The 22846-nt window shown below is 39.0% G+C and overlaps 1 protein-coding gene and 1 pseudogene across 1 annotated transcript in view; both read left to right on the forward strand.

Moving 5' to 3' along the window:
- Grm7 (glutamate metabotropic receptor 7) overlaps positions 1-22846 on the forward strand; it is a 777046-nt gene that overhangs the window by 676540 nt on the left and 77660 nt on the right. The window lies entirely within an intron of this gene.
- Positions 305-383, forward strand: LOC113178856 (small nucleolar RNA SNORA40; annotated as a pseudogene).

Genomic DNA, 22846 nt, shown 5'->3' on the forward strand with positions numbered 1-22846 from the left:
TAAACTTAGACACTTAAAACCCAAGCCTGAGTTTCTCATTCATGCAGTTCTGGGATATTTCTTCCCTTGTAGAATTCTTAATGAAGATTAGAGATAGAATGTATTTAATTCCTGGCATAAAGTGGATGTTCAATAATAACTGTATTACTGGGAGATAAAAGCCCCCCCCCAAGACTATAATGAAATAAAAATTTCTGGATAAGTTAAAACTCAAGAAGTGTTGCAAGTGAAAATACTGACCCAGTGTTCAGAACTCAAGCTCATTAACCAAAATTAAATAATATAAATAATATAAGTTACAACTTATCCATAAAATAAATCCTCCTTTGCAACCCAATACTTATTGTTCAATATGAGTTTAGATACATGTAAGAAGGAAAATTACCTCCAACACAGCTTGAACTCATGGGGTATCAGTGACCATTAAAGTTGGTTCTAAGACTAAAGAATTGTTAATTACAAAGCATAGTTCATGAGTGAAAATCTCAGCTATATTGAATCTGTATTCCAATTTTCATGATTCAATACATAAAGATGGCCTTCAGCAAAAATAATAGAATAAAGGGATCATATATTTTAGCAAATTGTATTGCCTAAACGTTATTGACATAGTCTAGGCATTAAGCCATTATCATTCTTAAGCTCTGGATTAAGAAATTAATTATAAGGCTTTAATAGTTAAATCCTAGCTGTCAAGTCTTACGAATATTGTAATGCTATCTATAAGGCTGAATAATTTTTGAACTGTTGACATGATAACTGTTTGACTACAATTTTATATATTGTTTTTATAAATCTTCGAAGCAGTTCTCAAGGATTGTGTTCATATATGGCTGCTTAAAGTGGGGAAGGTTGTCGTTAGTAGTGTGACTGGTAAAGTGGCTAATTTTGCCTTGTGAAGATGTCAATTAACCCTAATAGAATTATTGTGGTGCTGATTTTATTTAATCAAACATCACAAAATAATTGAGCTCTGAAGAAATGGCTTATTATAGAAATGTGAAGTTTGGCAAGAAAGATCAGAGAGTACATTTTAGTAATGCCCATATATCAGCAGTTTTTTTTTTCCATGAAAATGAGCAATTCCCAAGGGCTGAGGGCATCAATAGGATGTGTGGCCCTTACAGAGCTGCTTGACTTCTCATCTGAGTTAAAGGCCAGAGTAGTGAAGTATGAGAAAGATTGAAGGTGCAAAAAACTGCTTCTCATTTAGCACCTATCAGGGTCTGAGAAAGGACAGAAGCCAAGTTGCGTAGTTTGCATTTATTTTCAGACATATCATCTACTATAACTGCCTTCAAGTGCCTCCAGAAGCATCTTTACAAGTACGATTTCGCTCACTGTCTCTCACCTCTGTATGCACATAAAGCTTTGCATACAGATGTGCCAATCCTATTCCTGACCAATTAAATCAGTACCCCTCTAGGGGGACCTGAACAAGTCTTTCAACCTGTATCTTATGCATGTTCTGAGCATAGGACCACTCTTTTAAGCCAGCAGTCCTCAGAATTCTTTCTCAATGCCTCTGCAAAGGTGAATGAACACAGAGGATTAGATTATTAAATCTGATTTGCACAGCCCCCTGATCTTATCCTGCATATTGGTGCTCTAGGGGAGCCATAGCAAGATGCCACAGGCTGGGTGAGTTAGGCAGCAGAGGTTTCTCTTCTTACAGTTTTTGAGGCTAGATATCCGAGAATGAAATGACACTCAGAGTGGTGGTTTCTGCTGAAGACTCTGAGTTTGCAAACAACCATGTCCTTGCTGTATCCTTAGCTGGCCTTCACACTGTGCACAAGTGTCCTCATGTGTCTTCCTCATCTTATAAAGGACACCACTTCTATTGTACTAGGCCCCATTCTTATGACCTCTGCCTTTTTTTCCCCATAATCTCCATAAAAGCCCTGTCTCACATTGGGTGGTAGGGCTTCAGTGTGACCTGAGTTAGTACATAACTCCCTGTCAGGCTGTGCCCTTGACTCCAGAGCTAAAAAGCATTGTGAGACATAAGTGAGGTAGGCAGAGGTATGGAAGTACCAGTCTCACCCCAGGTCTTTGTTTGATTTCTTGGCTTCAGGCCACACTTTAACCCAAGATAATATGTTAGGGTGTGTAAGTCCTATATGTGTCTATAAAGATATATATCAGACAATGAAGTTAGACCAAGAAAACTCTCTTCTTTCTTTTTAGAAGATACTCTCACATACTCCCTTCATATCCCATAATGTTATAGAGCTGGGATCTGGGGGGGGAACTGAGGCATCAACAGAGACCTCAGTCTCAAACTCCAATTCTTGCCATCAAGTCAAAAAGATTTCAGACATGTTGCTCAGAGTAACGGGCATTCGTTTATTGAAAGAGATGGAAAAGAAGAAACGGGGATACTCTAAAGGGAGAGAGTGGGTCCTCCTAGCAGAGGGACAGTGTATCTCTCCTGCCCTCCAGTTTTATTGGGAGTCCTGGGGAAGTTTTCAAGGCATTCCTCCCAGGTCATCCTCTTGACTTTGACAATAGGGTTAGACATTTGAGTCCCCACTGCCATGACAACTCTAGGTCACCTTTGGCCCATGCTGAAGTGGTCTGATTGGAACCTGTTCTTATGGATTTTATGGTTATAAGGAATTACCTTTATCTCCCTGAGCTGTGGGATCTGGTCTGCGTAAGGGTCACAAAAGTCCCCCACTTTAGGCAACTTGTATTCTTATCAACATTTCAGAGCCTGTATTTCTCCTGCCAAGAACAGATAGTTTGCTGAGAAATATGACATATCCTATTGACTTAAGCCCAGCAGGGCTGCAGGTGAATTGCTTCCCCCCCACCCCCCAGGATGTGGAGGTCAGCACAGTGGCCCAAGTATATAGAATTATTCCCTTAACCTTGTGTTCCCACCACTCACAACTGTCTGTCCCCTATCAAGGAGAATGAAGTATAGGTCTGTAAAGAAGGTATCCTTCCCAAGGGCACATGGGGCAGTCCTGACTTTTTTTCCCCTATCACTTTGCTGTTAAAGTTTGGTCTCCACTTCAGCAACATTACTGGGTCTTTTAGTCAGCTTTTTTGTTTATGTGACCATAAGATATGACAGGAACGATTTTAAGGAGGAAAAGTATTTTGGGGTTCACGGTTTCATAGATATTGGTTCATAGACAGTTGACTCCATTCTTTGATGTCTGAGGTGAGGCTCCATCAGCCGGCAGCTGGAAGTTTGCTGGCAGCTGGAAGTTTGCTGGGGCCCCTTTGGCTGTGGCTCTCAACAAGGCTCAGAACATTATGGTGGAAGAGTGTGGCAGAAGAAAGCAGGTGGGAATGTGGTACCAGGAATCAGAGTTCTCCTCTGCCCATGGACAAAATATAAACTTCAAAGGCATGCCCCCAATGACCTACCTCCTCTACCTGCCTACAGTTACCACCCACTTAATCTGTGTCAGGGGATTAATAATGCACAGATCACCTTGAGGATCTCATAATCCAATCATTTCACCTCTGAATCTTCTTGCATTGTCTCACAAATGAGTTTTTGGAGACACTTAATCTCTAAACCATAACACCTGGACAGTGCAGAACCTGAAGCCCACCCTAGGCCAACTGAATCTGCATCTGCATCTCTACAAGATTTGCAATGGGTTTGTTTCCATGTTTGTGTGAAAATAACTACCCAAATACACCAATCCTTTGCTGCCTCAGGGTCTTTGCACTCCTGTTCATTCCCATACTTACATCCTCACCTTTCAGGTCACAGCATAAAAATCACTTCTTATACCTCTGTCAACTTCTATCTAAAACAGTTTCCTTCACCTTATACTTTCTATTAGAATATTATTTATTTACTGCTTAAAATTTGTTACAATTCATGTGTGTGTGTGTGTGTTTCCTCCAGTTTGTTATGCAGTACTTCCTTCCTTGTCCACAATTTTGCTTTTTGTAGCTTCAATGACCTGAGGTCAACCTCAATTAGAAAATACTAATATTTGACTCGACTCTTTTCAGGAGAAACTCACATAACATATTACAGCACATTGTTATAGCTGTGGCATTTTATTAATATTGTTATGTTATTGTTAATTTCTTACTGTGCCTAGTTTATAAATTTATAATTCTTTACTGTGCCTAATTTATAAGTTTATAAATTAAATTTGATTACAGAAATGTATGTATTGGAAAAATATAGTGTACGCAGGATTCAGTACTATTTGCAGTTTGGGGTATCTGCTGGGTATCTTGGGATATGCCCCTTGAAGGTGCCCTGGCTCTCTGCCCAACTCTAAGCTCCTGGAGGTCAGGCATCTAACTTGTTCAGTAATTAAAGGTACCTTAGCTAGTATCACACAGCACATACTGAGTGGCTAAAAAAGTAACCATTGAATGAATGATGAATAAATGGTTTCCTATATCTTTTCCCTGCCTATATCTGGGTCTCCAGCCTCTCTCTCTCCCTCCCTATACTCTATCAGCTCAACTAAAACTACTCATTGACCTTCCTCCTCCCAAATCCTGTATCTGGAACTTTCTGGCCCTTTAGCATTTGCTCAGGCTACTCACTCTTCTTGAGTGACTTTCCCCATCTCAAGGCCCTCAGAGACTCCTGTCTAATTTTCTAGAAAAAAAGCATAAGGACCAATTAGGGTACACTTATATATGTATAAGTTGAGTTACACTTAAATTTGTGAGAGGTACCTGCAAATTTCCACTATGACACTGAAATCCTAGGGTGAGATAGGAAGCAGATGTTTCTTATATCTGTGTTTTCAGATATAAGAAATACATCTGGAAATATAATATATTTTAATATCATGCATGGAATATAGAACTGCTCAGTGAAGGATCTTTGAATTAGGAGACAGGAGAAATATAAGATGATGTTAAAAGGATGGCAGACTGGCCACTAGTGTGTACTTCAAAATTTTGGCAAGAAAGATTCTTCCAGGACACTCAGAGTCGCCAAAGCTCTCTTTGTGGTTTTCTTGATGAGAACATAATTTTAATATGTATCTGTTTTATCCTCCACTTCTGCAATGATAATCTGAATCAAATAAACACTTCATTTATCTCACTTTCTCAAGCTGACCTAAGTCCTCAATGCGAAAATAAGCAAAAGTACATCTTTGGTTCTCCCTTGCCTTTGGGGACAGATAAATTTGTGTGATTGTCATCTGTTTTTATATTCACATGTAGAAGTAAACATCAACACCATCACACACATATCCCAATGACGCCTGCAATGTTCCTCAAATCACAAGGCAGGATTCTGGTGGTAGGAAGTCACTTGCTCAGATGTGGTTTGAGAGTACAAAAAGGCCTTTTACCAAAAAATGTCATTTTTGCATCCTCTGAGATAGAATTGAGCCTGAAATCCCAATTATTTTAGCTGTTCTCTGGCATTAACTGTTAGAGAACTGACTGTCCAATTCATTATTTTTTTTATTGCTTTTTAAATTTAAATTTTTTATTGATTTTATTTTTTTAAATACACAACAGCAGTGGAATGCATTACAATTCTTATTACACTCATAGAGCACAGTTTTTATATATCTTTGTATAAAGTATGTTCATGCCAATTCATGTCTTTATACATGTACTTGGTTTTTTTTTTTGCATTACAATTCTTATTGCACATATATACTACACTTTTTTTCACATCTCTGTATATAAAGTAGCTAGACATCTAATTTGTATCTTCATAAATGTACTTTGGATAATGATGTCCATCACATTCCACCATCCTTGTTAATCCCCTGCCTCCTCCCTTTCCCTTCCTCCCCTCTTCCCTATCTAGAATTCATCTATTCGTCCCATGTTCCCCCTCTCTACCCCACTATGAGTCAGCCTCCTTATATCAGGGAAAACACTCAGCATTTGTTTTTTTAGGATTGGATTAGTTCACTTAGCATTATCTTCTCCAACGCCATTCATTTACCTGCAAATGCCATGATTTGATTCTCTTTTATTGCTGAGTAAAATTCCATTGTGTATATATGTCACATTTTTTTAATCCATTTATCCACTGAAGGGCATCTAGGTTTGGCTCAACAGTTTAGCTATTGTGAATTGTGCTGCTATAAACATTGATGTCGCTTTGTCTCTGTAGTATACTGTCTTTAAGTCCTTTGGGTATGATCTGAGTAGAGGGATAGCTGGGTCAAATGATTCCATTCCTAGAATTCCAAGGAATCTCCATATTGCTTTCCCATATTGGCTACACTAATTTGCAGTCTAACCAGCAATGTATGAGTGTACCTTTTTCCCCACATCTTCGCCAACATTTATTGTTGTTTGTCTTCATAATAGCTGCCATTGTGAGTGGAGTGAGATTTTAGAGTAGTTTTGATTTGTATTTCTCTGTTGCTAGAAATTATGAGCATTTTTTCATATATTTGTTGATTGATTGATTCTATATCCTCATCTGAGAAGTGTCTGTTTAGGTCCTTGACCCATTGGTTGGTTGATTGGGTTATTTATTTTTTGGTGCTTAGCTTTTTGAGTTCTTTTTATACCCTAGAGATTAGTGCTCTATCTGATGTGTGAGGGGTAAAGATTTGCTCTCAGGATAGAGGCTCTCTTTTCACCTCACAGATTGTTTCTTTTGCTGAGAAGGAAACTTTTTAGTTTGATTCCATCCCATTTATGAATTCTTGGTTTTAATTCTTGCACTATAGGACTCTTATTAAGGAAGTTGGGGCCTAAACCTACATGATGAAGATTAGGGCCTACTTGTTCTTCTATTAGACATAGAGTCTCTGGTTTAAGTCCTATGTCCTTGGTCCATTTAGAGTTAAGTTTTATGCATGGTGAAAGGGTTTAATTTCATTTTGTTGCATATGTATTTCCAGTTTTCCCATCATCATTTGTTGAAGAGGCTGTCTTTTCTCCAGTGCATGTTTTTGGCACCTTTGTCTAAGAAGGTAGTTTTAATTTTTTGGGTTAGTTTCTGTGTCCTCTATTCTGTACCACTGGTCTACCAGTCTGTTTGGTTGCCAATACCATGCTGTTTTTGTTACTATTGCTCTCTAGTATACTTTAAGGTCTGGTATAGCAATGCCACCTGCTTCACTCTTCCTGCTAAGGATTACTTTAGCTCTTCTGGGTCTCTTATTTTTCCAGATGAATTTCACGATTGCCTTTTCTATTTCTATAATGAATGCCATTGGGATTTTGATCGGAATTGCATAAGATCTGTTTAGTGCTTTTGGTAGAATGCTCATTTTGATAATATTAATTCTGCCTATCCAAGAATAAGGTAGATCTTTCCATCTTCTAAGGTCTTCTTTTGATTTGGCTCTTTAGTGTTCTGTAATTTTCATTGTATAGATGTTTCACCTATTTCATTAAGTTGATTCCCAAGTATCTTATTATTATTATTTTTTAGGTTATTGTGAATGGGGCAGTTTTCCTCATTTCCTTCTGAGAGAATTTGTCACTGATATACAGAAATGCCTTTAATTTATGGGTGCTGATTTTATATCCTGCTACTTTGCTGAATTCATTTACGAGTTCTAGAAGTTTTCTGGTGGATCTCTTTGGGTCTTCTAGGTATAGAATCATATCGTCAGCAAATAGTGCTAATTTAAGTTGATCTTTTCCTATACACATCCCTTTGATTTCTTTCATCTAATTGCTCTGGCCAATGTTTCAACAATTATGTTGAATAGAAGTGTTGAAAGATGGCATCCCTATCTTGTTCCAATTTTTAGAGGGAATGCCTTCAGTTTTTCTCCATTTAGAATGATGTTGGCCTGAGGCTTAGCGTAGATATAGCCTTTATGATGTTGAGATATGTTCTTGTTATCCCTAGTTTTTCTAGTGTTTTGAACATAAAAGGTGATGTATTTTGTCAAATGCTTTTTCTGAATCTATTGAGATGATCCTATGATTTTTATCTTTAAGTCTATTGATGTGATGAATTACATTTATTTATTTCTGTATGTTGAACCAACCTTGCATCCCTGGGATGAATTCCACTTGATCATGGTGCACAATCTTTTTGATATGTTTCTGTATTTGATTTTACAGAATTTTATTGAGAATTTTTGCATCTATGTTCATTAGAGATATTGATCTGAAGTTTTCTTTCTTTTGATGTGTCTTTGTCTGGTTTTGGAATGATATTGGCCTCATAGAATGAGTTTGGAAGTGCTCCCTCTTTTTCTATTTCCTGAAATAAATTGAAGAGTATTGATATTAGTTCTTCTTTAAAGGTCTTGTAGAACTCTCTGTGTATCCATCTGGTCCTGGGCTTTTCTTGGTTGCTAAGATTTTGATGGCTTCTTCTATTTACTTGCCTTGATGTTGATCTGTTTAAATTGTGTATATCTTCCTGTCTGAATTTGGGCAAATCATATGTCTGAAAAAATTTGTCAATGCCTTCAATGTCTTCTATATTATTGGAGTATAAGATTTTAAAATAACTTCTAATTATCCTCTGTATTTCTGTATGTCTGTTGTGATATTACCTTTTTCATCATGAATACTAGTAATTTAAGTTCTCTCTCTCCTTCCTTCTCTTTGTTAGCGTGGTTAAGGGTCAACTTTATTTATTTATCTTTTTAAAGAACCAACTTTTAGTTTTGTCAATTTTTCAATTATTTCTTTTGTTTCAATTTCATTGATTTCAGCTCTAATTTTAATTATTTCTTGCCTTAAATTGCTTTTGCTGCTGGTTTGTTCTTTTTTTTGTAGGGCTTTTAGATGAGGTCATTTATTTCTTGACTTTTTGTGAAAACTCCGTGCAATGAATTTTCCTTAGTATTGCTTTCATAGTGTCCCAGAGATTTCCATATGTTGTGTCTGTGTTCTCATTTGCCTCTGTGAATTTTTTAATCTCCTCCTTTATGTCTTCTGTGACCCATTGTTGATTGAGTAGCATATCTTTCAGTCTCCAGGTGATGGAGAAGTTTTTATTTTTTATTTTGTCGTTGATTTCCAATTTCATTTCATTATGATCTGATAAAATGCGTGGTAGTATCTCTACTTTTTTGAATTTGTTGAGCATTACTTTATGGCATAGTATATGGTCTATTTTAGAGAAAGAAACATATGCTGCTGGAAAGAAAGAGTATCTGCTTAATGCAGATTGATTGTGTTATTGAGGTCTACAGTTTTTTTAATTCAACTTTTGTTTGAAAGATCTATCCATTGGTGAGAGAGGTATGTTAACATCACCCAAGATTATTGTGTTGTGGTCAATTTGACTCTTGCACTTGAGAAGAGTTTGTTTGACAAACATAGCTGCACCATTATTTGGGGCATATATATTTATAATTGTTATGTCATTTTGGTGTATGGTTCCCTTGAGCAACATGTAATTCCCATCTTTATCCCTTTTGATTAATTTTGCCTTGAAGTCTACTTTATTTGATATCAATATGGAAGCCCCTGCTTGCTTCCGTAGTCCATGTGAGTGGTATGATTTTTCCCAACCTTTCATCTTCAGTCTATGGCTTTTTGTATCAGATGAGTCTCCTGAAGGCAGCATAGTGTCTCATCTTTTTTTTTTCTTAATCCAATCTTCTAGCCCATGTCTTTTGATTGGTGAGTTTAAGCCATTAACATTTAGGGTTACTATTGAGACATGGTTTGTATTTCCAACCATATTTGTTTATTTTTATTATTTAACTTGACTTGGTTTTTTTCTTTGATTAGTTTTTCCTTTAGTGTACTACCTCCCTCTGCTGGTTTTCGTTGTTGTTTTTCATTTTGTGTTCATGAAATATTTTGCCAAGGATGTTTTGTAGTGCTGGTTTTCTAGCTATAAATTCTTTTAACACTTGTTTTTCATGGAAGGTTTTTATTTCATCTTCAAATCTGAAGCTTAATTTTGCTGGATTACAAGATTATCAGTTGGCACCCATTATTTTTCATAGCTCAATATATGTTGTTCCAGGATCTTCTAGCTTTCAGAATCTATGTTGAAAAATCTGCCGTTATCCTAATTGGTTTTCCCTTATATGTAATCTGATTACTTTCTCTGGTGACTTTTAAAATGCTCTTCTTATTCTGTATGTTGGGCACTTTCATTATAATGTTTCTTGGTGTGGATCTGTTGTGATTTTGAATATTCGGTGTCCTGTAGGCTTCTTGAATTTGGATTTCCATTTCATTCTTCATTTCTGGAAAATTTTCTGTATGTTCTTTTCAAGATAATATATTTGATCTTCATTGTCTGATGTCCTATCTTCTAAGTGGTCTACTCTGTTGGTGATGCTCTTATTTGAGTTTTTAATTTGATTTATTATTTCTTTCATTTCAAGGATTTCTGGTTTTTGTTTGTTTGTTTGGGGTTTTTTTGGGGGGAACCTCTGTCTCCGTGTTGATGATCTTTTGCTTCTTGGATTTGTTTATGTAGCTCATTGTCGAAGTGATCTTTCACTGCTTGTATTTGTTCTCTTATGTCTTCTTTGAGGTCATAGAACATTTTATCAATGTATATCCTGAAATCTTCCTCTGTCATTTTTCTGTTATAGCTGTGAATTCTTAATGATATGTTATCTTCATTTGTTTGTGGTACTGTCTTCCCTTGTCTATTCATGTTGCTCATGTGTCTGCCTTTCCAGCTGTGGATCTTGGTGTGTTAGAGTTTTTACCCTATAGATTTGTACTGCTCTTGTAGGGTCCCAAGATCAATCCTTTTTGGGGAAGGACATTGTTAGTAGATCCTAATGTCAACAATACATCACCTATGAACAAATTGTTGTTATTAAGACATTTATAGTTTAGTATGTATGCCCAGAAATGTTGGATTCAATTATTATTTAAAATATAATCAGTATTTTATGAAAAGGTTTACACTTTCTGGTGGTGGACAATGAACTGGGGGTCAGGCGTAGGACGATATGTTGAGGAGAAAAGGTGTGAGGGTATATAGTTACTATATCTTAGGAATTGTGAAGGAGAAATCCAATTAAGAGAGTTAATAGCGGGAGAATACATAGGAAATAATTTGGGGTAGACAGTTATGTGGGAAGTCAGTAGAGTACATAAAACAAACACGCATGCTTTTAGAAAAATACAGGATGTTAAAATAGTATAATTTGGAGGGTGAAGGAAGAAGAAAGAAAAAAGGGAAATAAAACAGAAAAAGAAAAAAAAGGGCTTATGCAATTCCTCTATATTATATTATTCAGGTGACTCATTCCTCAAAGTCCTATTTCAAAGTTCTTGGTTTTACACATGTTGGGCTTGTGAGGGCTAGAGGATAGAAGAGTAGAAGAGAAAGGAGAAAAAAAATCATCTTAGAGATTCGTTTCTTTCTCTTATCATCCAGTAGATGTCTTATCCAGTACGTGTCTCTGCCCTCAGGACGGTGTAGGTAACCAGGGTGTGAAGACTGGACCTGGTTTGGAGCATATGGAAGTGGGGAGTGCCGCCCACCAGTCCCAGCAGGGAATAGCGCCTAATGGATCTTTTTTTGTGACCACTCGTCTGACTTGAGCCCCCTGTATGTCTCCCTCTCCTACCTAGAGATTCCCAAATTCTGATCTCTTTGTTATGCTCCGACTTTAGTCCCTTCCCCTCTCTTATTTATCAAGTACCAACTGCAGGGGACCTCTCACCCCCACCTCTCACCAGGTGGGCAGTGCCCTGTTCGCCCTGCACTCCTGTCCAATGGAGAGCTGTTCTTGTGTTGGGTGGCCTCTGTGCTGAGTTAACACTGCTGGGGAGTGGGGAGGAATTAGAAATCAGGTACCTGCTCAAATGGAGATCCTATCTGATAGCCTTGCCCATCACAAAATGGCGAGGAAGGTTTTCCAAGATGGAGTTGGTCTGCTTCCAGTGTTGGGGTGTCTGGTGATGTGGGGGGAGCTGGGCAATGGCTTGTGCTGTGGATAGGTAGCATCCGTGTGACCTGTGTGGGAGTGGCACACAGTCTGGAGTTCTGCAGAGGTGCTGATAGGTGTTTCTGCTAAGCTGCTTGTGAGCTGTGCGTGAGCTAGAACTGTGGGCTTTGGGTCCAGAGTCGGGAGAATTACTTGAGCTTAGAGGCTCTGATTTCTGTGCGGGTGGTCACAGTGCTGGTGATTTCTGTGAAAATCCCCTGGCCCCTGGAGATCCGATCTGGAAACTGCCCCCACATAATATGGCGAGGATGTTGAACCAAGATGGAAGCAGTCTCCTTTCAGTGCCAGGGTATCTGGTGAGGTTGGGGGAGCCGGGTGATGGCTGTGCTGTGGGTAGGTAGCAGCTGAGTGACCTGTGTGGGAGTGGAGTGAAGTCTTGGCAGTCTGCAGATGTGTTGATAGGTGAATCTGATAAGGTGCTCGCCAAGTCTTTCGAGGGCTTTGGGTCCTGCTCAAAAACTGAGGTCCAGAGTCCTGTGTGGGGTCACGGCCTCCAATCATAACATATTACAATATTTCTGTTGTATGCTCAGCGTACTAACAGGTAGTACTAACAGATCTCCCTATAGGATGCAGGTTGACTTTTAGTCTGGCCAGGTGACCACCAGTAAGAGAAACTTGGCCCAGTTTTGTTAACCTGAGTGGGGAAGGGTGTGTCTGTCTCAGGAACTGTAGGAACACAAGTGTGCTGACAATGAGAAAAAGCAAAAACTTGTGAAACAATAGCTTTTCTTCCTCCTACAGGGATATAAAGTAGAGAAAAGAAGTAAAAATACTGATTTTAATTGCAAACTGCTGACAGCAATCCTTATACATGTAGTTATATTTGATTCTCATATACATATGTAGGCATTATATCTGATTTTTTTTATATATGTGGTTTTATTTGATTTTACTGGTGAGGAAATGAAACTCATAGAAGTTAATTAACTTGCTTGAATGATCCTGCCAGCACTGAAAGTGAACAACTCAATTCATGTCCTCTGATTGTTCTGATCTGTTACATGCCCACCTGTACCCCAACCATGTTGTCCCAGCCCTCCTCCCCCACATGGAAAAGAACTGAAAAGTGACACTAGAATCCAATAGCTGTGTTAGTTAAGCACTGTCACGGTTTTCCACAGTGTTATTGGAGGAATCTGGATTCAGCAGAATGTTGAAATAATATTACAGGAAAGGAAAGAATGGTGTGTTTTGTCCTCAAGTGAATTAGACAGCACTGGATTAAATCAGGGAGGTATAGTCTTTCCTTAATAACAAAACATCTCAAGGCTTTTAATAAGCTAACATGTATCAGGGCTCCCCTGATGTGTCCGTGTTTTGTAGGGTGGGTTCTCTTCTCTGGAGGGATTCTGCTGCAGGGCTGGTATTCATCACAGTGACATGCAAGATAACTACCCTAAATAATCTGTGCAAAACAGTATCTACTCTCTAGTTTAAAAAAGGGAAGGCAGAGTTTCAGAGGTTTAGAAGGATAGAAATGAGAGAGAAACAGAATCCAAAGCTCTCCTATCTCAGATGGAAAAGTGGCTGATTAGCATTCTCCTCCACTCACCTGGCAGAGAGCATGACTCACCCCAGGTGAGTGGGTGAAAAGCAATTTGCAAGTTGTTTTCAGTGTGAAAACTAAGAGGGATGGCTGAGCTGGTTAGAAAAGAAGATTTAGCATCAGTAATGTGAGGACTTCTATTGTTCTTGCTTGCATAGTTTGTCACACGTAAAGCAAGTCAGATTCTGAAGGCTCAAACAAAAAGGAATGTTCAAGGGTGTAAAAGAAGGCTTTTATTTCCCCCTAAGGATTTATGCCTTTGTGTACTAATCCTGAAAATTCTTCAGTGTGATAGAATCTGACCCTGGCTCCAGATCACATTTTAGGCTCTGTAGAGGATTAGAAGGAATCAGATAGTGGCCCCCATTTTTAAGGTGTAAGTAGAGGAAGGAGGAAAGTAGCAGATAAAATGCTAAGAGATTTCCAACAAGGGAGAGGCCATTTCTAGCTTGGAGGTACCAGGGAAGACTAGGGACATTTAAGCTGGTTGCTAAAGAATTAGGGAGAAATAATGACAACTGAAAGGATAAGTGTAGATAAAATAATGCAGTTGGGAACTTTTCTTTTTGATATAGGGCTGGAGCCCTTCAGGAAACTGAGGCAGCACGAAAACACTCCTTCAAACCCTTATTTTTGTAACCAAGTCAGAAAAGTTTCAAACATGTCACTGAAAGTAATGGGCATGAGTTCTTTAGAAGTGATAGGAAAAGAGAAAGAGGGGACACTCTTAAGGGAGTGCTGAGAGCCACAGCGGAATCGGAATGGCCCCTGGCATTTTGCCAGAAGTAATGATTTGAGAGGTGATGCCAGCGAGCCATTAAGATGATGATAATTAAGCTAAGCTGTGTATACTTTTGAGTTCTCTTGGAGTTCCGGTTGAGCTCTCGCAGGGATTCCTGGAGAGTTCGCGTTGGTGGGTGGAGTTCCGGTGGAGAGAGTTCTGGTTGGTGTGTGGTATGCCTGGAAGGGCCACATGGGTGGCATTTGCGTGAGTTCCGAAATAGTTTGTTCCTGCTTGAGTGGCTCGTGATTTGTGCCCAGCCAGACTGCGGCAAGGGAGAGAGGGGGTCCTCTCAGGAAGGAGAGGGATGGCATGCCTCTTCTGCACTCCAGTTTTATTGGGAGTACCAGGAAAGTTTCCTGAGAGTCCCGCCCAGGTTAACCTCTGAGTTTTGACTGACAGCAAGATGTCATCAGATGTTCAAGTCCCTACCACCATGACAACTCTAGATCACTTGTCCCACGCTGGTTCTAATTGAATTCTCAGCCATAAATTCTTGCAGATTTTATGGTTAGAATGAATTATCCTTATCTCCCCGAGTTTTGGGATCTAGCCTTTGAAGAGGGTCAGAAAAGTCTCCCCTTCTGGGTAACTTTGGTTCCTCTTATTTCTTTATTTTGGCCTGCATTTCGCCTGCAGATAACAGGTGGTTTGCTGAGGAATGTGACAGCAAACTGTTGACTTAGCGGAGCAGGGCTGCAGATAAATGGCTTCTTGGAAAAGAAAGCATATGGGGTCAGCACAGTGGGCCCAGTTTATAGAATTATTTCTTTAACCTCATGTTCTCGCCACTCATGTCTTTCTGTCCTGTCTCTTTCTTGAAAGGGAAGCTCAAGCAATGTCCTTTGCTAGCAGATTCATGGTAGACAGAGGATGGTGTGGAAGATCAAAGTCAAAGTGACTAGAATACTCCAATGCAGTGTCTACATTGGCTCTGTCTCAGGTTGTCCCGACCAGCAGGACACATCAACGTGGGCGGCAAACCTAGATGGGGAGGAATGAAGGGACAAGAGACACGAAAGGTGACAGCAAGACAGGAGTCTGATCAAGCTGCAAACTTTTATTGTTCACACGGGGTATTTATGGGCTGGGAATGGGGAAGCTCTCTTATTGGCAGTTGCTGGATGTCTTCACAAGGTGAGATAACCAGGATGTTTCAGGAAGACAGATGGCCGCAGGATGTCTCAGGGAGATAGATGGCTGCAGGGTGTCTCCCAGGCAGGATGTCTCCCAGGGGGCTATTTCTTGTAACTGTCAGGCTATTCTTTGAAGGAGAACTCCCTTCTAGTACCTGGCACTGTCAGGCTATTCTTTGAAGGAGAACTCCCTTCTAGTCCCTGGCATCAGGTAGTGGAGACTCATTCAGACTGTAAACAGAGTACAGTAGAATTCACACTTGCTTTCCAAGAAGGCTCTCTGGCAATTTGAGACACACAGTCAATGTGAGCCACTATTCTCAGATGTAGGAGGGACATTACAAGATAAATGTGGTCTCTTCCCTCATAACTTGCCTTTGAGTAAGAGGAGATGAATAAAGAAGTGATATCCACATATTTCAGGTAGTCCTTGCTCTGCAGATGAGTACAGAGTGAGAGACAAAGGGGGAGACAGAAGTCCTGAGGACTTTAGTAGATCAACATTACTGAGGACAGAAAGGAAGGGGATTCATGGAGAAGGCTGGGATGAACAGAGGGCAGCATCAAAGTGTGTGTGTGTGTGTGGGGGGGATGTCAAAGATGACTGTGTTGTCCCTAATAATGATTTTAGTAGACAGAACTCTTTACTGTCTTAGACAATGTGAGAAAATGTTATTTTCTTAATAAGTCTAAAAGATAATTATCACCACCTCTCTTTCATAGATGAAAAGAAGGATTTTCAGAGAGCTGAAATAATTTTCCCAACATCACTCAGGTAGAATGTGACTAGTGTGCATCTGTTCCCAGCACTCAAACTATGAACTCTTGAGTACAATAAGACAGGTTGGAAGGTATATGGAAAGATCTAGAAAAAGGGAAGGAAGATGACACATTCAGGTTTAGATTTGCAGACTGAAATGCCACTGTGACATTTACTACTGGTAATATGTGGCTGGAAGAATTGGATCTCAAGGTGGGGAGAGAAGAGGTCTGGAGAGTCCACCATAAAGGTAATTGCATGAGTCAAATGATCAGAGGAACCATAAGATGTTTTAATTCAAATAATTTTTACTTAGGTAGCATCTCAGGCTCCACCATGGCTCCTTATACCTGTCATCTCATTTAGTCTTTGTAAAAATTAAGTTCAGAATGCTGAGACTGTATTGTCAATGTGCCTGTGGTCTTGCTGTCTGGAGGTGATGGATCTTGTCTCTAAACACAAAAAAAGTGACTTTGAGCTCATGCTGTTTCTATTTTGAGGCATACCTAAGTTTACCAAAGTAAAAAGAGTGTTCAGAGAACAGCCAGGGACATCATGAAGTCGAGTTCTATCCTTAGCTCCAGATGGCACGGCTTGTTTTCCTCCTGCTCCATGGTGTGCTAATTGTGTTCATTTTCCCTCTACCTAGCAATTGAGTGCTCCCTATTTTATTCCCTTTCTTTCCAAAAGAAAATGTCAAGGACATCTCAACTGCAAACATTTCATTGTATAGGTAGGTAGTAAATGACCAAAAAGCAGAACTCATATGATTATGGATCCTTCCATCATTTAAAAAAAAAAGTAATCAGATATATTTTAACAGGTACATAAAACATAAAACTCGTGCATATTACAAGATAATATGTGATATTTCAGAAGACGTATACGTTCACGTTTACACATTGTGTTACTGAGCTTTTTTTCACTGTGACCAAATAGCAGACAAGAACGTCTTAGAGGAGGAAAAGTTTGTTTTGGTGTGGAGTTTCAGAGGTTTGGTCGATGGCTGGGCCCAACGTGAGGGAGAACATCATGGTGGAAGGATGTAGCAGAGGAAAGCTTCCAATCTCATGGCAGCTGGAAAGAGAGATGGAAGGGGAAAGAGCCACAGGTAACATGCAGCCTTCCAGGGCATGGCCCCAGTGACCCACTTGCTCCAACCACACCCCATCTTCCTACACTTAACCATCCAGTAAGCCCATTCGATTAAGATGAAGTAATTAGATTGTGGCTTTTATAATTGCATCACTTCACCTTTGAATATTCCTGCATTAACATAGGGGATTTGGGGGGACACCTTATATCCAAACCATAATGCATATGTATCTCCTCAAACAGCTACCATTTTCCTGTGATTAAAACTTTCATAATCCTTGCTCCTAGCTTTTTTAAATGTGTAGAAGATTTCTGTTATATGGCACAGTAGCATATCAGAGATTCTTGCTACTATGTGATTGCATTTTGGTACCACTTGATTGAACTTGCTCTATCCTTTCCTCCCCACTACTCTCTCCAGCTTCTGGCAATCACAGTTCTACTCTCAACTTCAAATTCTAACTGTAGAAAAGTTAATTCTCAAGGAGCAGTCTGTGTGTTCTCTCCTTCATCACATCCTCTATCCACTGGTTGCAGCAATGCTATTGATGCCCTTTCCAGAGGTTGAGTTTGCATAGTGGATAAGTGGTGAATGCTGCCATCTCACCAAGCTTACACTCTGGCCCAGGAGCTTGACTTTAATCAACTCACGTATTTGCATAATGAGAAGTTGTGTTAAGTGGTATGGAGAAGGATCTTTGCAAGTTTATAAAAGTTAGACCCAGTCTGGTGTGTCTGAGGACTTCCTGAATAGCAGTCTGGTGAGCTGAAGAGGTATGGAGCCACCACAGTTTTCAGAAGCTTCACAGAATTGGGACAAGGTTAGGCAGATGATGCCAGTTCTTGGTATCCCTACCCGATTATGCAGTGCCATCTAGTAGGTTTAAGAGCAGTAAAAGTCACTGAAAAGGTTAAGGTAAAAGAGTGACATAATTGGACAGGCACATTGAAGAGATCATTCTGGCTCTTGGGCTTAGGAGGTAGCCAGCAAGGTTGAGGAAACTACAGAAAACTTTTTCAAAAGAGGATGTAAGAGCAAAGATGAAAAAAGAAGGTTCAGATCTCAAAGGCACTAATTTTATGTCTGCAAATAAAACAGTATCCAGTGCTCAGTAGTTTTTGGATGAAATAATAAAAGTGGGTGCATGAAATAAAACTGAAGAATTGTTGGTCATTTATATCTTGGGGAGGCTAAAGGGATGGGAGATGTCAAAGATGTTTCATAGATAGATAAGGCTTTGGTGCACTAGGAATTTGAATTTTTGTTTTGTTTGATTCAAGTCAGCTGTTTTTTTTTTTTTTCTGTGAAGGACCAGCTAGTAGCTAGTAAATATTTTAGGATTTTCAGGTTGTATATTCCCAACTGCTCAGTTCTAGTATTGTTAGCACAAATGTAGCTGTAGATAATGTGGAAGTGTGGTGTTCTAATAAAATATTATGTCCAGAACAGGTAATGGGCAGGACTTGATCCATAGGGTTTAGTTTGCCAGCCCTGGTGTGAACCACAAATCCAATATTGAACAAGTTGAATTTAGAGTATTGCTGAAGAATCCATGTGAATTATATTTACCTAATTACATTATCTTCACATTCAGTCTTTTTTTTTTAAGAGAGAGTGAGAGAGGATAGAGAGAGAGAGAATTTTTAATATTTATTTTTTAGTTCTCGGCGGACACAACATCTTTGTTGGTATGTGGTGCTGAGGATCGAACTCGGGTCGCACGCATACAAGGCGAGCGCGCTACCGCTTGAGCCACATCCCCAGCCCCACACATTCAGTCTTAGAAACCTTAGTTTATTAAAAAAAATTTTGTAGTTATAAACAGCATACCCTTATTTTGTTTATTTTATTTTAGTATTTTAAAAATATTTTAGTTATGGATGGACACAATACCTTTATTTATTTGTTTTATGTGGTGCTGGGTTTGAACCCAGTGCCTCACATGTGTGAGGCAAGTGCTCTATCACTGAGCCACAATCCCAACCTAAAAAACCTTATTTTCAATAATATTTAGTACATTTGAATATGATTCAATATCCATCTTTGAGTTCTCTTTTAGGGAACTCTGTCTCCAGAAGAGGAATAACTAAGAAATCAAGGGTAGTCAGCATGTTAAAAAAAAAAAAAAATTAAGAAATTGCTCCTCTGTCAGCAGTACTGTCTCACCCAGAGCTAATACAACAGGCACACTCTGTTAGTGTTTGTTTAGTCTATTTTCTGAGCTAGTACTACTTAGCGAAGCTATTAGGAAAGGTTTATTTTGCCTCATGGTTCTGGTCTCAGGTCAAGGAGTAGTGTATGGTGTTGACATTCTTGTTGGCAGAGTCACAAGTCAGCCCTGTGCATCATGACTTGATGAGAGACCGGAAAGACAGGAATCAAACTAAATGGATTTTACAGTAGATCCACTCTAGAGAGATCCTGCTACCCCTCTGATCCTTAACCTTGTAACCCATTAATCCTAGGAATGAATTAATCGATTTGTAACAAACGAAAGAGCCCAAATAACTCTGTAAGGGTCCTGCATTGGGGGTTAAATTTCAACAAGAGTTTTGGAGGGAACAAACCATATTTAAGCCACAGCACCATAAAAGTTATAAAAAGTCTAGAGTTTCCACATAAGACTGTCCTGATTTCTTCTGAAAAGAAAAAACAGATGTAAAAAGGAAGTTGTGAAACCAAGTAAAACTGGCCCCTTTTATTTTGGGTGTAGAAAGCTTTCGTAGAAGACTTACAATGATTCATGGGTGCCAATTCTTCAGTTAGTCTAGGAGCTTTGAATTCTGCAGGTTTAAAATAAGGATGCACCTTGTTATTGAGGAGATGGAAACAGAGATGGCTTATATGTTTTTTGATGTATAATTTAGTAGGATTGTATTTCTTTTACCTTGGATGCTTTAGGAGGAAGGGGTGGTTCTTACCCCACACACTTCATTTGTTTACTTCTGTGCCCAGTTTCTGAAGGCATTTTAAGTTGTTTGACCCATGATGATAGTGAAACTTAGGTCTAGAGATCTTCCTGACTCCGCCAATGTACAATTCCTCTGTTTCCATTAAACTGTAATAGACTATAAAGAAGTATTTTAGGTCACCCATTCTGACTTCCAGTGAGAGATGGTAAATCACAAGATCCAGAAAAGAGGGTCAGAGATATACCTTTGTATTCACTGAGTTCCTGAAACAGCACAAAGATTTCCTTCTACATGCCAGCCCTAGAGATATCTTTGTTCAGTGGTTCCACACATTTTATTTGCCATCACCTGGGGAAATGAAAAACACACCTGTATGCATTTCACACCCCAGGGATTGTGATTTAATTGGATGGGGGATGTGGTCCAGGCTCTGGAAGTTTTAGGAGATCCTTGAGTGATTCAAATATACAAGCAAGGTAGGAAGCCTGGTTCGTTCAGAGTGGAGACTCAGTTGCACACCAACTCCTCCTCTCAGTCTCTGTGTTAGGGACTGCACACAGATGGAATTCTGAATCCCTCCTCCAATACTAGGAGGCTTTAGCAAATAAAACATACTCCTAATATTATATAGACTATTTTCTTCCTACAATATATTGAATAAAAGGGGGTGGTGATAGCTATAATTTGAATGAGTATGATTTCAATGAAGTTTCCTATTGTAATAGATGAGTCCTAGGATTCTGTTCCCAGGCCAGTTATGCTGCCTAATGTTTAAAAAATAGGGGCTGAGGGCTGCGGGTATCTAACATGTGAAAGGCTCTGAGTTCCATCCCCAGAACCATAAAAATATTGAAAATTTAAAAATGAAATTAGGGACTGAGTTAAAAAGACATAGTGTTGCTTCAGAATTTCTATGACTCTTGTTAGCCCTCCGTCTCACCCGGTCCACATCAGAACTGAAACTGACTCTTACCTCAGGTTGAAAATTCTGCATTGCTGTGTGTTTTTATAAAAAGCTTCCCCCCCTCAATAAAATGGATAGGATACATCAATAAAATAGATAGGATACATATATTTTAATGAACAGACAGCATTTTAATAAGATTCCTTTTGTAGGCTAACTCATTCTATTAAAGATCTAATAAGTAGAAATAATATAGCAGAGAACTGTACAATTCAGGCCCCAGTCAGCTTGGACTATGGAGTTACTCATTGGAAATATGCAAGTAGAATTTCAGCAAGAAAAATATCTTTGGAGTAACACAATGTCTATCTTGGAAAAGGAACAGATCTCTTCTAGATAAAAATGGAAGCTAACTGTTTATAAAAATTCTTTCTGTTTGATTGTTGTTTTGGGCAGCATGATGGAAACTAATTTGGTTTTATTTTAAAATTCTAGTGATAATAAGGTTTTGTACATTCCCTCTGGAGTAGCTCTTTCTCTACTGTAGCTAGACCCCAACTTTCCCCTATAACATGTTTGCTAGGGAATTTTTAGCTGACACTTGATTTTTCACTTTTCTCTATGAACCAGAAACAATGGACTTGGTGCTGATTCTCTGAGTCCAGTATTTCATTATGCTTTCTCAGGAATCAGAGACTAGTGTTTCTGAGCACATGCAAGTCTAGTCCTCGCTTTCCTTCTACAGTTAACCACTATGCATGCAAGAATTTGAATTATTGGAAAATTGTCGCTGCCTCCCTCTGTTGAAGATTGAACCTAGAGCCTCACACCTACTAGGAATGTGTGAGCAACATACTTGGCCCAGAATACCTTTTTTTCTTCTTTGTGTCTATGTTTTAAGACTGAAGAACACTTTCCCAGGATTCCACAGCAGAATTGTTCTTGCTTTCATTCACCAGAGCTGAATAATCTGCTCTTGCCCAAACTACTGATCTAATCATCCATGTCTTCATGTCATTTCTTAGGTTAACTCATGGTTCTAGAAGTAAAGCTCTTTTTCTTGTAGAGCAGTGGGACCTCAACAGTCCTTCCCCCATAAGGCAGACACTGACCAGATGAGGCATCAAATAATTGTCAGCTCCAGTTACCCATGAAGAAAACACGTTCTCATCTGGATGTAAGCCTGTATCTCCTAATGAAGATGATAAACGTACCAACCTTTACTCTGATCTGTCTGAACCTTACATTTGTCTTTCCAGCTAACTGAAACACAGTCTGGTTGCAGAGTTCAGAGAAGCCTTGAAATTTATATTCCTACCACCTTTCATGCAAAGTAAATTGACTTCATATTTGATTTTTCACAGCCCCTAGTGTTTACCCTCCCTGCAATAGCTGCCTGTGGGCTTTTGCTGCTAATAGTTTCTTCTTACAAAACAAGATACTGTCTCTGTGCAGATGGGCAGGGATGCACACAAATCAGAGTGCATTGTTTTAACAAAATCTTTCTTACTGGAACTTTGAAAGGTTAGATGGGACTTATACTTTCAATGATGATTTTCTTAGCAAAGTGAGTAAACTAGACTTTTGTTCATTTGAAGCAAGAGGCAACTTTGTTGCTTTAACGTGTACAATTAAACTGAGTTGAAATCTACTTTAAATGAAAATTGAGAACAAATTAAGTAATCAGTCAATGTAAGATTTGTGGTTATAGCTCTTGTATATATTAGGATAAGTTGAGAAGGGAAAAAAAAAACTGTTTAGTATTGCCAGACATTTTGTTTTATTCCAAAAGGGGAAAAAACTGTGAGTTGGCAGTGTTTGAAATTGACTGTAAAATATTACATAAAATGATAATTTGTTTTCATATTTATATGAGC

Source organism: Urocitellus parryii, chromosome 16 (assembly GCF_045843805.1).
Source record: "Urocitellus parryii isolate mUroPar1 chromosome 16, mUroPar1.hap1, whole genome shotgun sequence".
In the NCBI taxonomy this organism is placed as follows: domain Eukaryota; kingdom Metazoa; phylum Chordata; class Mammalia; order Rodentia; family Sciuridae; genus Urocitellus; species Urocitellus parryii.